Here is a 12,238-nt window from a genome sequence, read left to right on the forward strand (position 1 = left end):
TATCATAGGTTATTTTAATGTTTTGGTCAGTAAACGCCTCCGTGGCCAATGTTGCTTTCTCTAGAAATGAATTCCAAATCGCTAAATATCCATTTTCATAAATGTTGGTATTTGTATTTCACATATGCCTCACTCTCACAACTCTCAGAAATAAGTAGACTAACAGGTTTTACAATCAATTAACTACATTTTAAAATAAAATAAAATGTTGGTATTTGTATTTCACATATGCCTCACTCTCAGAACTCTCAGAAATAAGTAGACTAACAGGTTTTTACAATCAATTAACTACATTTTAAATAAATACATGTGCAAATGATACCTTTTGATATCAATATTTAAAAAACATTTCTCAATCAAGTAATTTGAAATCTGTATGTAAAACATTTAGATTTGATCTTTTATGCATTTAGCAGATGGCCTAATTCAGAGAAACTTACATTAAGTGCATTCATGTTAAGATACTGTCACTCAGTAAAACAACCACATATCACAGTCAAACATACAGGACATTCCATTCCATTCCAGCTAAACAATGGACATGTAGCATTTTGCAACAAAACACAATTTTATACACATCTAAAGTCTATGAATAAAAAATATGACAACAATATTTTACACATGAAGGGAAGCAATAATAATTTATGTTGAAAAAACATACACTACCGTTCAAAAGATTGGGGTCACTTAGAAATGTCCTAATTTTCCATGATAACATACATAAAATGAGATGCAAAATGAATAGGAAATATAGTCGAGATGTTTTTAATTGAAATAATAATTGGCAGAATACCAGCTGACTGCTTCTTCTCTAAATAGTTATTGCATACTGTAGTTTGGAGCTGTGCTTTGGGTCATTGTCCTGTTGTAGGAGGAAATTGGCTCCAATTAAGCGCCGTCCACAGGGTATGGCATGGCGTTGCAAAATGGACTGATAGCCTTCCTTCTTCAAGATCCTTTTTACCCTGTACAAATCTCCCACTTTACCACCACCAAAGCACCCCCAGACCTTCACATTGCCTCCACCATGCTTGACAAATGGCGTCAAGCACTCCTCCAGCATCTTTTCATTTTTTCTGCGTCTCACAAATGTTCTTCTCTGTGATCTGAACACCTCAAACTTAGATTTGTCTGTCCACAACACCTTTTTCCAGTCTTCCTCTGTCCAGTGTCTGTGTTCTTTTGCCCATCTTAATCTTTTATTTTTATTGGCCAGTCTGAGATATGGCTTTTTCTTTGCAACTCTGCCTAGAAGGTCAGATTCTGGAGACGCCTCTTCACTGTTGACGTTGAGACTGGTGTTTTGCGGGTACTATTTAATGAAGCTGCCAGTTGACGAGTTTCAGAAGAAAGTTATTTGTTTCTGTCCATTTTGAGCCTGTAATTGAACCCACAAATGCTGATGCTCCAGATACTCAACTAGTCTAAAGAAGGTCAGTTTTATTGCTTCTTTAATCAGAACAGCAGTTTTCAGCTGTGCTAGAATAATTGCAAATGGGTTTTCTAATGATCAATTAGCCTTTTAAAAATTATAAACTTGGATTAGCTAACACAACGTGTCATTGGAACACAGGAGTGATGGTTGCTGTTAATGGGCCTCTGTACGCCTATGTAGATATTCCATAAAGAAATCTGCCGTTTCCAGCTACAATAGTCATTTACAACAGTAACAATGTCAACACTGTATTTCTGATCAATTTGATGTTATTTTAATGGACAAAAAATGTTGCTTTTCTTTCAAAAACAAGGACATTTCTAAGTGACCCCAAACTTTTGAACGGTACTGTACATGTGAAATATTGGTGGATATAATGTTTAGGAAATCAACTATTTTTATCCCCAAGATGGCGTAGCAGTCGGACGTGTGTTTGTCTTCGTCTTATCCCGTGTCTTATCCCGTGTAAATAGCCAAACTTTTTCGTATATATCTCAATCTCACTATCTATTTACGAACTAAATATACTTTGCTGCAACCCGCCTCACCCAATTTGGTATGGATCTGCTATTTTTATTCCTTATAACGGGAACTTCCATCAGCAGCTAGCCAGCTAATTAGCTACTAGTCTTTGTTAGCCACGGCTAGCGGTCTTCACCTTTTTTCTCAGTCACCAGCCAGCCTTAGCTCGGAAAATACCTGCCAGTCGGCACAGCGCGATATCAACCCAGAGCATATCGGACTGCTTCTCTCTACCACATCACCAGATTCCTGCCACTCTGCATCAATTACACCGGATCATCGCAGCTAGCTAGCTGCAAAAAAGTGGCTACTGTTAGCTAATGCTTCTGTCCCAAAGCAGGCACCAGTTGGCCTTGAGCTAGCCTCGAGCTAGGCCCATATACCAGCTAATTCTAGGGCCACAATACCTCTTTTGCCAATTGGCCTGGACCCTTTACTGTTGACATGGAGCCCCACCGATCCATCACGACTGGACTGCCGACGTGATCACCTGATGTGGTCTCAACATGCTATTCGGTTACGATGTCGCCGAAGAACCATCTACTAGCCCCGGCCCGCTAGCTTTTCTGAACACTGTGTCCCATGCTCGCCGAGCATAGTAGTGACTACCGAACGGCACTCTGACTCACCTATTGCTGCTCTTTTGACCCTATGATCACTTGGCTACACAGCCCCTTAGACTATTTCAATAACACGGTACCTCATTTTGTTTACCTGTCGGCCCCAGCCTCGAACTCAGGTCCTGTATGTACCTAACTGACCCGCTCTGCCCATTCATCACCATTTACCCGTTGTTGTTTTAGCTCTCCTGATGATTGCTTTATGCCTCTCTCTAATGTCAATATGCCTTGTCTACTGCGGTCTTGGATAGTTCTTATTGTTTTATTTCACTGTAGAGCCCTCAGTCCCACTCAACATGCCTTAAATAGCTATTTTGTCCCACCCCACACACATGCAGAGACCTACCATGGGTTAACTAGTGCCTCCAGAGACACAATTTCTCTCATCGTCACTCAACACCTAGGTTTAGCTCCACTGTACTCACATCCTACCATACCATTGTCTGTACATAATGCCCTGAATCTATTCTACCATCCCCAGAAATCTGCTCCTATTATTCTCTGTTCCCAAAGCACTAGACGACCAGTTCTCATAGCCTTTAGCCGTACCCTTATCCTACTCCTCCTCTGTTCCTCTGGTGATGTAGAGGTTAACCCAGGCCCTGTAGCCCCCAGCACTACACCTATTCCCTAGGCGCTCCCATTTGTTGATTTCTGTAACCGTAAAAGCCTTGGTTTCATGCATGTTTCATGCATGTTAACATCAGACGCCTCCTCCCTAAGTGTGTTTTATTCACTGCTTTAGCACACTCCGCCAACCCTGATGTCCTAGCCGTATCTGAATCCTGGCTTAGGAAGGCCACCAAGAATTCTGAAATTTCCATCCCCAACTACAACATTTTCCGCCAAGATAGAACTGCCAAAGTGGGTGGAGTTGCAATCTACTGCAGAGATAGCCTGCAAAGTTCTGTCATACTATACTGTCTGTGACCAAACAGTTTGAGCTTCTACTTTTTTTAAAATCCGCCTTTCTAGAAACAAGTCTCACTGTTGCCGCTTGTTATAGACCCCCTTCAGCCCCCTGCTGTGCCCTGGACACCATATGTGAATTTATTGCCCCCCATTTATCTTCAGAGTTCATACTGTTAGGTGACCTAAACTGGGATATGCTTAACACCACGGCCATCCTACAATCTAAGCTAGATGCCCTCAATCTCACACAAATTATCAAGTTACCTACCATGTACAACCCTAAATATGTTAACGTGGGTACCCTCATAGATATCATCCTGACCAACCTGCCCTCTAAATCCACCTCTGCTGCCTTCAACCAGGATCTCAGCGATCACTGCCTCATTCCATGTGTCCGTAATCAGTCTGCGGTCAAATGACCACCCCTCATCACTGTCAAACACTCCCTAAAACACTTCAGCAAGCAGGCCTTTCTAATCGACCTGGCCTGGGTATCCTGGAAGGATATTGACCTCATTCTATCAGTAGAGGATGCCTGGTTATTCTTTAAAAGTGCTTTCCTCACCATCTTAAATAAACATGCCCCATTCAAAAAATGTAGAACTAAGAACAGATAAAGCCCTTGGTTCACTCCAGACTTGACTGCCCTTGACCAGACCAAAACATACTGTGGCGTATTGCATTTGCATCGAATAGCCCCCGCGATATGCAACTTTTCAGGGAAGTTAGGAACCAATATACACAGGCAGTTAGGAAAGCAAAGGCTAGCTTTTTCAAACAGAAATTTGCATCCTGTAGCACGAACTCAAAAAAGTTCTGGGACACTCTAAAGTCCATGGAGAATAAGAGCACCTCCTCCCAGCTGCCCACTGCACTGAGGCTAGGAAACACTGTCACCACCGATGAATCTATGATAATTGAGAATTTCAATAAGCATTTTACTACGGCTGGCTATGCTTTCCACCTGGCTGCCCCTACCCCGGTCAACAGCCCCCCACCCCCCACATCAACTTGCCCAAGCCTCCCCCATTTCTCATTCAACCAAATCCAGATAGCTGATGTTCTGAAAGAGCTGCAAAATCTGGACCCCTACAAATCAGCTGGGCTAGACAATCTGGACCCTCTCTTTCTAAAATTATCCGCCGCAATTGTTGCAACACCTATTATTAGCCTGTTCAACCTTTCTTTTGTATCGTCTGGAAAGCTGCCACGATTATCCCTCTCTTCAAAGGGGGAGACACTCTAGACCCAAACTGATACAGACCTATATCTATCCTACCCTGCCTTTCTAAAGTCTTCGAAAGCCAAGTGAACAAACAGATCACCGACGATTTCGAATCCCACCAAACCTTCTCCGCTATGCAATCTGGTTTCCGAGCTGGTCATGGGTGCAACTCAACCACGCTCAAGGTGCTAAACAATATCATAACTGCCATCGATAAAAGACAATACTGTGCAGTCGTATTCATCGACCTGGCTAAGGCTTTTGAATCTGTCAATCACCGCATTCTTAATGGCAGACTGGGTTACCCAAATGACTGCCTCGCCTGGTTCACCAACTACTTCTCCGATAGAGTACAGTGTGTCAAATTGGAGGGCCTGCTGTCCGGACCTCTGGCAGTCTCTATGGTGGTGCCACAGGGTTCAATTCTCAGGCCGACTCTTTGTTTCTGTATATGTCAATGATGTCGCTCTTGCTTCTGGTGATTCTCTGATCCACCTCTACACAGATGACACCATTCTGTACATATCTGTCCCTTCTTTGGACGCTGTATTAACAAACCTGCAGATGAGCTTCAATGCCATACAACTCTCCTTCCGTGGCCTCCAACTGCTATTAAATGCTAGTAAAACTAAATGCATGCTCTTCAACCGATCGTGCCACTACTTCCTCCGAAGTCGGTCCCTCTCCTTGTTCGGGCGACATTCGGCGGTTGACGTCACCGGCCTTCTTGCCATTGCCGATCCACCTTTCATTTTCCATTTGTTTTGTTTTGTCTTGTCTTCCCACACACCTGGTTTTAATCCCATCAATTACATGTTGTGTATTTAACCCTCTGTTCCCCACATGTCCTTGTCCGGTATTGTTTTTTGTAAGTGCTTGTGCACGTTATGTCTGGAGTTTTGTCCCATTATGATTGTATTTTGTTCACAGTGATTTTTATAATTTAACTGCACCGTTGGAACACAGTCTTTGCTCTCCTGCGCCTGACTTCTCTACCGCCAGTACGCACGCCTTACAGATCGCTGCCTGCACCCACCCACCCGTCTAGCATCACTACTCTGGACGGTTCGGACTTAGAATATGTGGACAACTACAAATACCTTGGTGTCTGGTTAGACTAAACTCTCCTTCCAGACTCACATTAAGCATCTCCAATCCAAAATTCAATCTATATTCGGCTTCCTATTTCGCAAAAAAGCATCCTTCACTCATGCTGCCAAACATACCCTCGTAAAACTGACTATCCTACCGATCCTTGACTTCAGCGATGTCATTTACAAAATAGCCTCCAACACTCTACTCAGCAAATTGGATGTAGTCTATCACAGTGCCATCCGTTTTGTCACCAAAGCCCCATATACTACCCACCACTGCGACCTGTACGCTCTCGTTGGCTGGCCCTAGCTTCATATTCGTCACCAAACCCACTGGCTCCAGGTCATCTACAAGTATTTGCTAGACAAAGCCCCGCCTTATCTCAGCTCACTGGTTACCATAGCAGCACCCACCCGTAGCACAAACTCCGCAGGTATATTTCACTGGTCACCCCCAAAGCCAACTCCTCATTTGGCTGCCTTTCCTTCCAGTTCTATGCTGCCAGTGGCTGGAACGAATTGCAAGAATCACTGAAGCTGGAGTCTTATATCTCCCTCACTAACTACTATGGCCTATTTATTGCCTTTACCTCCCTAATCTTACTACATTTTCACACACTGTATATTGATTTTTCTATTGTGTTACTGACTGTACGTTTGTTTATCCCATGTGTAACTCTGTTGTTTGTGTCACACTGCTTTGCTTTATCTTGGCCAGGTCGCCGTTGTAGTTGAGAACTTGTTGAGATAGACTTGTCAGGCAAACCTATTGGATATGGATTGATCTGCTGCAACTTGGTCTGGATCTGCTATAGCCATGGTTGTAGTGGCAGAGGAGAGTGTCAGGGCAGTTACATGCAGTAGGCCTCTGGTTTCATTTTATAATCAACTCTCTCTCTTTCTCTCGCTCTCTCAGCTGTAGATAAAGAGGGTGTGATTAATTGGTTTTGGCATCAAGACACTCATTCTACCACTAGCCAGTCGCTGGGGTGTTAGAATGGGGGAGAACATCTATCTCAGTGTAATTACCCTTTATCAAATTAGTCATCGAAACAGTGTGTGGATAAAACAACAAAGACAATTTGGGCTCTACTGATGTTGAAGAACCTAATAACTCAGTAGAACCTATCAACTGAAGGATGGAAGTCCACTACTCAAAGTGTATTGTACACTGAGTACAAAGCATTTTTACTGTGTACATTTTAAGTTAGGGCACTCTTATGTCCACCCCCCGTATCAGCACAGGGTCAAAGCTGTCTAGGACAGTGAACTCTTACTGTGTTAGTTCTTCATAGGATCTAAACCCCATTCCTGTTGACCCCCCCCGCCCGCCCTCTTAATTTATGTCAACCATTTCTTCTTCTTCCCTGGTTTCTTCTCTGGCGTCGTCTTCTTGAACCAGAGGGCTTTCAGGCAGCCTTTGCTGCTATTCTTTTTCTGAAACAGAGACACAGTATTACCCTCACTAATAAACAAGGTTGTCATCATCATCATCATCATCATCATCATCCTGTTTGACATGTTTCAATGAAGTTCTAATGTGTAAGTCAATCTACGGAGGAGTAGTAAATGTCTGTACCTTTTCATCCAGAGCTTCCTGCAGCTGGACCATCCTTCTCCTGTTTAACAATTTGTATTGTTATTTTATTGAATCTTTATTTTGACTGGGAGTCATGCTGAGACCAAGGTCTCTTTTACAGATGAGCCCTGTATGCACATCAATACGCTCTACCCATCAATATTCACACCAATACAGATCATTATATGACAAGAAAAACAATCATAGAAACACGTTCTTCAGTAAAAGGTCCTCAATCAGCCTTTTGAATGGCCCTAGAGGCACCAATTCATCACATTTTAGAGACCCATGGAGATCATTCCACAAGTAAGGTGGAAAAAAAACTTGACTCAGATTTACCTAGCTCACTGGAGAGCAAAGGGATCTCCATAGTTAGCCATCTCCGTTAATAACGGAGTACGGTAAGGCAGAGGTTTATGCAGGAAGGCTTTATAAAAAAAATACAATAAGAGTACTATGAATCGATCTACGGGACTTCAGGGAGGGGGGCCAATCTACTTTCTGATACAGAATGTGTAATGAACACGAGGGGAGACATGGAGCTGGTTTCAAGCGCAGGGCGCAGCAGGTGTTGATTTCAACGGACCACAGGAGGAGGCAGGTAGCTGGGTCCAGGGGCAGGCAGAAGGTCATACACAGGGGGTCCAAAAGGGCAACAGTACAGGCAGGGAAAAGGCTAGTAATGTAGTCTGGGAAATCAGACAATAGGTTGATAACAGGAAATTCGATAGGCTAAAGTACAGGATGGGAATAGGCAAAAGGCGTCGTCATTAGTGAGGCAGGCAAAACGATGATACACAGGAGGAGTAATTCATGGGAAACCCAGTACTCTGAAAGACGTGTCACAAAACAAACAACACACATTGATGGGGTGCAAAGAATTGAACTAAATAGTGTGTGATAATGACATAGACTTTACAAGTTTACATACACTTAGGTTGGAGTCATTAAAACTTGTTTTTCAACCACTACAAACCAGTTGATTATGCCTTTAAACAGCTTGGAAAAGTCCAGAAAATTGTGTCATGGCTTTAGAAGCTTCTACTTATTTTGAGTCAATTGGAGGTGTACCTGTGGATGTATTTTAAGGCCTACCTTCAAACTCAGTGCCTCCTTGCTTGACATCATGGAAAAATCTAAAGATATCAGCCAAGACCTCAGAAAAAAATTGTAGACCTCCACAAGTCTGGTTCATCCTTGGGAGCATTTCCAAACACCTGAAGGTACCACGTTCATCTGTACAAACAATAGTACGCAAGTATGAACCCCATGGGACCACGCAGCTGTCATACCGCTTAGGAGGGAGACGCATTCTGTCTCCTAGAGATGAATGTACTTTGGTGCGAAAAGTGGAAATCAATCCCAGAACAACAGCAATGGCCCTTGTTAAGATGCTGGAGGAAACAGGTACAAAAGTATCTATATCCACAGTAAAACAATTCCTATATAGACATAATCTGAAAGGCCGCTCAGCAAGGAAGAAGCCACTGCTCCAAAACCGCCATAAAAAAGCCAGACTACGGTTGGCAACTGCACATGGGAACAAAGATTGTACTTTTTGATGAAACAAAAATAAACCTCTGACCATAATAACCATCGTTATGTTTGGAGGGAAAAGGGGGAGGCTTGCAAGCCGAAGAACACCATCCCAACCGTGAAGCACGGGGGTGGCAGCATCATGTTGTGGGGGTGCTTTGCTGCAAGAGGGACTGGTGCACTTCACAAAATAGATGGCATCATGTGGGAGGAAAATTATGTGAATATATTGAAGCAACATCAGTCAGGAAGTTAGAGCTTGGTCGCAAATGGGTCTTCCAAATGGACAATGACACCAAGCATACTTCCAAAGTTGTGGCAAAATGGCTTAAGGACAACAAAGCCCTGACCTCAATCCTATAGAAAATTTGTGGGCAGAACTGAAAAAGTGTGTGCGAGCAAGGAGGCCTACAAACCTGAGTCAGTTACACCAGCTCTGTCAGGAGGAATGGGCAAAATTCACCCAACTGATTGTGGGAAGCTTGTGGAAGGCTACCCGAAACATTTGACCCAAGTTAAACAATTTAAAGGCAATGCTACCAAATACTAATTTAGTGTATGTAAACTTCTAACCCACTGGGAATGTGATGAAAGAAATAAAAGCTGAAATAAATCATTCTCTATACTATTATTCTGACATTTCACATTCTTAAAATAAAGTGGTGATCCTAACTGACCTAAAACAGGGAATCTTTAGTAGGATTAAATGTCAGGAACTGTGAAAAACGGAGTTTAAATATATTTGGCTAAGGTGTATGTAAAATTCCAACTTCAACTGTACAGGTGTGTGAACAGGTGATTAGAATTCAGGTAATCGATTTGGAGAGTGAGCTGTGTTCAGGGAATCTAGGGTGTTTGAGAGTGTGAGCTGGAAAGTGAGCTGCGTTCAGGGGATCTATGTGTTTGAGGATGTGAGTTGGAAGCAGATGTTACAGAATGCAGTGATGTGTACTGAACCTATCGCCCGTTATAAAGCCTAGTGCGCTATGATAAACTGCATCCAGTGGCTTCAATACAGTGACAGCTGCCTTCATATAGACAACATCGCCATAGTCTATAACTGGTATGAATGTCAACTGAATGATTTGTTTTCTGCTATTTAATGAAAGCCATGACCTATTCCTAGAAAATAAGCCCATTTTAATTCTTAATTTCTTAACGAATGAATCAATATGCTTTTTGAAATCCAGATATTCATAAGCGGGGACAGCACAAGGGACTTGATATCTCAGCCTCCTCTTTCTCGCTCTCCTTCTTCATCCATCCCTTCTCTGCCTCTCTCAACCTCTCTAGCTCTTCTCCCTCTAACTTGATTGGTAGATTGGGCCTTGAGGTTGGCCATGGCTCGTATTGTTTTGGATTCTTTCTTTTTCCAGTCAACCATGGTTTGACATAGAGCTCTGAGCTTCTGTTTAACGTCTATTTTCAGCCATCTGTAGCTTTATGGCCGTTTGTGTATTCAAGTCCCTTCTCTCGCTCTCTTGCTGCTTGAGCTCAGCAATCATTTTGTCTGTTTTGGCCTGTATGGCTCTTATGACCTGATGGAGAGTGTTTCTCGTTCCGCTCGTCTCTGACTGGCCAGCCACTTCCCCTCCGTGGCCATGGCAGCATGGAGATTTTCGTTGTCTAAGGCCTCCTGGAGAGTGTTCAGCTTGCGTTCTGGCTCTTTCTTCATGTCCTCCAGGAGAACATCGAAGAATTTATAGCCAGCCGTCTCTCTCTTGACCTCTCTGATCCGCCTCTCAAGATCTTCCTTCTCCTTTCTCCAGCTCCCCTGAGAGGCAGAGAGAGTCTGAAGGGGTGTGTGTGTGTGTGTGTGTGTGTGTGTGTGTGTGTGTGTGTGTGTGTGTGTGTGTGTGTGTGTGTGTGTGTGTGTGTGTGTGTGTGTGTGTGTGTGTGTGTGTGTGTGTGTGTGTGTGTGTGTGTGTGTGGTTCAATGTATAACCTTGGCCCATAGAATTAGGAATTAGAACCTTGGCCGTTATGACGTAAATCTGTCACCACTTTCATGACGACTGTAGGCCCATACTCGTTTGTGAACAGGCCTAATATGGTTTCTGTTCAATTCAAATAGGACAACAATTGCCACATTTTTACCTGAAAACGTTATACAAGTTTATTATAGCTTGTTCTAAATGTAAGGGAGGCTAGTCTACTGAATCTGTGGAGCCGTCTTGGAAAGTTGCGTCACATTCCTATTCCATTTGGATCTTCATATTCCATTTCAAAGCATTGATTATAGCCATGTACTGTGCTTGTTACCTTATTTGACACTTCATTCTTCTAATCTCCTCTCTGTTTGTTAAGAACTCTATGGACATCTGAAACAGACAGTTAACTCAACCCTTTCACACACACATAACACCAAATACTTTGTTCACACTCACTGAGATATTGAACACCAAGTCCCATACTATACTGAAAATAAAGCACTTTACTGAGGGAAGTGAAAGTGTACCGCTCTAAAGTCCGTAACTGATGTTATCAAATCAAATCAAATCTAAATCAAATCTCCATGCTGCCATGGCCACGGAGGAGAAGTGGCTGATAACTGATGTTATCAGTATCACATGGCTCTACATTCAATAGTTTAATGGTGCTTTGAGGTACAGTATAGTCCAATATTCACCAACAGATGGCAGTGTTGGATTGGATCAGAGAACAGACCAAAGCTAATGTTGCCATAATGCTTTGCCAAATGAAAGACTGTCATTTTTCTGAATTGCCTCAACACATTTTAGATGCTACAACACAACTTTGCACCCAGGGAGCAGACTGAACTGCCCTCAATCTGACCACCTCCTTGTTTGAAAATCAGAGTCCATGTTATCATGCTTTGGGCATCCATAATGGGAGGCAGTAGTTGGCTGGGCTGGTGCTCCAGGCATTGGCACATTTCTCTAGCTAGCCTGCTGTGGGAGGGAGGTTTGAATGAGTTTATGCAGATGGAAATTATGGGTCTCAGTTAATACCTGGGCCCGGAGGAGAGACGAGATGATCTCATTCGCATGCAAGTCTTGTACCACATGATGTGCTACTAAAAGCTACTGTGTTTTCCCCCCCTAATTCACGCTGAAAAGAAGGATAGATGCCAATGTAATGCATTCCCACTCGGATAGTGAGTGTTTCTTTGTTGATGTATTTATGCTTTCAAGGTTTATAGGGAAGGGAATATTAAAATGTTTATGTTATGTAATGTGTTCTATGGTGTGTCTGCACGCGTGTCTGTAGTTGCATGCGCTTGTGTGTGTACATTTCTGGAAACATGCCGGTTCCCCCAGCTTGCGACCATATAGATCCCAGAATCCGAGCGGT

Source organism: Oncorhynchus kisutch, linkage group LG1 (genome assembly GCF_002021735.2).
Source record: "Oncorhynchus kisutch isolate 150728-3 linkage group LG1, Okis_V2, whole genome shotgun sequence".
Lineage (NCBI taxonomy): Eukaryota > Metazoa > Chordata > Actinopteri > Salmoniformes > Salmonidae > Oncorhynchus > Oncorhynchus kisutch.